The following is a 4,568-nucleotide window of genomic DNA, read 5'->3' on the forward strand; positions in this document are numbered from 1 at the left end:
AGTGGCATCTCCATCAGGGACATAGTGGGCAGCCCCCCACCCCAGTCACACACCCTGGCGCCAGCAGCACCTGCAGCCTCTGCGTCTGGATAAAGGAGACACGGAGCCTCATCCTGGCAGCAGGGGGAGCAGCTATGGAGTGGTGATGGATTCCCTGGGAGAGTGTTCTGGGGCTGCTTCAATGAAATACGTGGATTGTCCCATGGGACAATTGTCCAATGGGTTAAAACATAATAAACGCACTGTACAATTCAAAGGCAGCATCTCCATCTCGCCACTCCTCCTGCCCATTGTGGAGTCCTGTCAAGTCCCCACTGTTCTTTCTCAATATTTTATGATCATTTGGCTTCCTTGTATCTCCATGTGCTTCTAGAGGGCTTTAAAATTCTTTTTTTTTTTTTTGTAGTTTGCTGATTTATTTTTAAATTAAGTAATTAATTTTAATTAGGTGTATATGACAGCAGAATGCATTGTGATTTATCGTACACAATTGCAGCACAACTTTTCATTTTTCTGGTTGTACACGATGCACCATTTGTGCATTCATACATGGACCTAGGGTAATGATGTCCATCTCATCCCACCATCTTTCCAGCCTCCATTTCCCCCTTCCCACTCCTCCCTCCCTTTGCCCCATCAAAGTTCCTCCATCCCCCCTTCTCCAATTATGGATCAGCATCCACTTATCAGAGAGAACATTCAGCCTTTGATTTGAAATAGCTGCAGAGTCCTGGGCTTTCCTTGGCGGCTTGGCGGCCGAGTGGCCGACCAGCCAGCAGGGGGCGCACTGTCCGCCGCGCTCCCTCCCAGCGCCCGCTTCCGCTAACGGAAGCCTGGACGGCTGGAGGCTGCGGGATGGCGGTGCCGCTCAGGTCCCGCTCTGGTCGCTACCTGCGCTGCCCGGGCGCGGCATCCACTGGCCCGGCCTCACGCTCCGCCTGTCGCCGGCAGGTGTGCAGAGCCGGACCGGCCGAGGCGGCCATTTCCGCGGCCTGAGACCCGCGGCCCGCGGCAGCTGAACCAGAACTTCGGGCGCCTCTTTCCCGCTAGGACGCTGCCTGCCCCGCGCGCCAGGGCGGCCGGCGGGCAGGTGTCCTCCGGGAGGAGCCTCTGGGACCCGCGGCGGGCGGGGATGGCGCGCAGCAACCCGAGTCTCTCTTACCTCTGTCCCTGTGGTGCCCGCTGATGGGGACTGGGTGCCGCCTGGGGCGCCCTGGAGCTGGGGAGGGGCGGCGGTTGAGCGCCTGAGGGAACCCGCACCCACCTGTCCGCCGGCGCGGTGCGGGGTGGGGGCCAGGTGAGTGGTCAGTGAGCATGCGTGGGCTTCAGGTGGTGCGGAGGGAACACCGCGGGCTGTGCCAGTTGTGCCTCCAGGCAGGAGCACCAGAGGATGAACCACAGGCCTTGCTTGGCTGCCTCCTAGCTTTCCCTGAGGATGACCGCTCGCTCTGAAAGCTCCTTTTTCCACTGCTTCCTTTTGTACCTGGGCAAACACTTTGTCATGAGCCATGCTCTGTGATTTGTGTTTCTAAGTTTGATTATTCACTTTCTATAGATCAATTATGAATCTCTCCAATGAGGACTGTAATGTTTTTCTCAAAACTCAGTTTTTGTTTTTGACCTACAAGCAACCAAAAACTTAGCCTTTAATGCATGCCTTTTTCTTCATGAAATCAGCTAAGAAATATGTATGGAACACCCACTGTGTGCATTGTGCTGGGCACTGTACTGGACACCCTCCATGCATATTTGATTAAGGCCTAGGCTTTTGCATCACATGTCCTTTCAGTTTGGTGGAAAAGAGAAGAGAATCAATTGCTCATTATCTTTCTTGCTTGGCATGATCTCAGCCAATACTCTCAAATTTCACTTTTGTTCAAGGATTCTGATTCTTGCAAGAACATTTTAATTTCTTTGGGGAGTTCATTTAGTATCTGAAATTTTGTGTGTATTTCATGCTGCCTTTCTATAATATGCCTTTACTGGCTTTTTAAAGTGCACATATGTAACTTTTCTGGAGACAAAAATGAGGCCTTTACCTATAATGGGGGTCCTGTTTGGTTTTTAACACAGTATGCAGTGTGGTTACTGCTGAAGCTGAAAACCTGGTATTCTTTCTCGGTAGTGGTAATGTTTTTCTGGCAATTGCCATACTAGGCCTTTCACATTCTTGGAGTATATTGGAACTTTATGAATATAGAAATGTTTAACAGGCTTCTGACTTTATCCCATGTAACACTTGAATTGAGAGTCTCTTGTTTTCTTTGTATATACTCATACCCCAAATTCACAACTTAATTTTGAAGTTTATCTTTCATTTGATGAACTTTTCCCCCTCACAAAGATTCCAAGTTTTTCTCAACTCATGAAGCCGATGATACATAAACAACTGTAAAGAGAACCACAAACTGAGATGTGTTTCTTTGCTATCTTCATCTAGACACAGTTATGTCTGTCTCCTATCCTACCCCACCTTGGCCTTATGATAAAAATTCATAACCCAGCAGAATTACAAAGTGTTAAGTCCACAAATAATTGCCAAGTCCTGCTCAAAGTCATTCTTTCTCACCTGCCTTTACCTGTGCTTTGATTTTGAATAGCTTGTGCTGTTTTGGAGCCTTCATTTCTTAAAAGTTAAAATGGACTGGTAGAGAATAAATACAGCACAGGAGGAGTGATTTCAGTGACTTAGTCACAAACCAACACAAAATATTTTAATGAGTGAATGGGATTCAATTGTCATTTTGTAAATGATCATCTTTCTTCCTTTTCTGGTAGGGTTTTTAGACCCTGAGGAGGAATTGGAGCTGATCCACATTATGGGAATGGAAACCACCGAACCTGAGCCAGACAGTGCAGTGCAGCCTGCCTCTTGCTCTGATGACCTTTCATGCCAAATGAGACTCTGAGAAGATCACTCCATTGAAGACTGTTCTAAGAAAAAGCAGGATCAGAAGAGACTGGGAACTCAAAGAGGTCTTGAGACCAATGTTAAACACTTTGCTAGAATCTGGATCAGTTCATGGGGATTTTAGATCTAGAGATGAGAGTGGTGATGAGAGCAGTTTAGTTTCCATGAACCTATGGAAATGAAACCTCTGGAAATTAATCCATCATGTCCAACAGAAGAAAATGATGTATCTGTCCTGATTCCTGTGGGGGACCAACTACCAGAAGCCCATCTTTCCACTGATGTTCCAGAAAAAAACGGTTCCAATCCAAATCACAGCTTTCCACCAGAAACCACGGGTGAGATAGTGGTCCATTCGACCGCAGGGCACTTCCAGACTGAACTTTTTTAAAAATTTATTTATTTGTTCTAATTAGTCATACATGACAACAGAATTCATTTTGATTCATAGTACACAAATGGAGCACAACTTTTTATTTCTCTGGTTGTACACAAAGTAGAGTCACATCATTCGTGTCTTCCTATATGTATCTAGGGTAATGATGTCCATCTCATTCCACCATCTTTCCTACCCCCATGGCCCTCCCTTTCCATCCCTCCCCTTTGCCCTATCCAAAGTTCATCCATTCCTCCCTTGCCCCCTCCCCCATTATGGATCAGTATCTACTTATCAGAGAAAATATTCACATTCAGTTTCAAGTGATATTCCTACTAGCCCCGACTGCATATACATTGTAATGGATTGATTATATTCCAGGGATTTTTCAAGACAACAGATTTGGACATTTGGACATCAGTGATAAATTGAGTACTGAGCTCTTCCAGGACAAAAGTGAGGAGGCTTCCCTTGACCTAGTGTTTGAGCTGGTAAGTCAGCTACAGTGTCACACTCACAAAGAGAATGGAATTGAAATTTGCATGGAGTTTCTGCAAGGCACTTGTATTTATGGCAGGAATTATTATTCATGCTTAGAGCACTGTATATTATTTTTCCTATTTCAAGAAAATTTACCATTTGTCAAAGAAACCAACTTCCCATTTAAAATTGTCTGTTAACTATGAAAGCTGTATACTTGAGTCATTTGCATATCTCTTCATACTGTAGTGGTCTTTCCTTTGTTATTGACTGATACAGTACCCTGATTACAAGGTTATTTTGTACTTGTCTTAATACACTAGTATAATAACAACTGCTTAAAAATAAAATAAAATAAAAGTACCATGTGACATACATGTATCTTGCACATTGATGATTACTGTAATCAAGCTAATTAACATATCCACCCACTCACATGTGTGTGTGTGTGTCTGTGTGTGTCTGTGTTTGTGTGTGTGTGTATTGAGAACACTTTCAAGCAGAACAATTAAAAAATTTTTTTAGTTGTAGTTGGACACAATACCTTTCTTTTATTTATTTTTGTGTGGTGCTAAGGATTGAACCCAGGACCTCACATGTGCCAAGCAAGTGCTCTGCAACTGAGCCATAACCCCAGCTCACAGAGCAGCAAATTTAAGCATACAACAGAGTGTTATTCACTGTGGGGACCCAGTTGTAGGACAGATGTCCAGAATTGGCTCATGCTGCATCACTGAAGTTTTGTACTCTTTGGGTAAACCCCGAGCTCCTGGGAACCACCATCCTGCTCTCTGCTTTTAC

General features: G+C 45.1%; 1 long non-coding RNA gene across 1 annotated transcript; it reads left to right on the forward strand.

Annotated features, from left to right (window-relative positions):
• The first annotated feature begins 602 nt into the window (after positions 1-602).
• Positions 603-4,144, forward strand: LOC144370501 (uncharacterized). The gene is made up of 2 exons (XR_013430474.1): positions 603-1,297; positions 2,779-4,144. It is a non-coding gene; the product is annotated as an uncharacterized LOC144370501 (long non-coding RNA).
• Positions 4,145-4,568: the final 424 nt, after the last annotated feature.

Source organism: Ictidomys tridecemlineatus, chromosome 14 (genome assembly GCF_052094955.1).
Source record: "Ictidomys tridecemlineatus isolate mIctTri1 chromosome 14, mIctTri1.hap1, whole genome shotgun sequence".
NCBI classification, from domain to species: Eukaryota; Metazoa; Chordata; class Mammalia; order Rodentia; family Sciuridae; genus Ictidomys; species Ictidomys tridecemlineatus.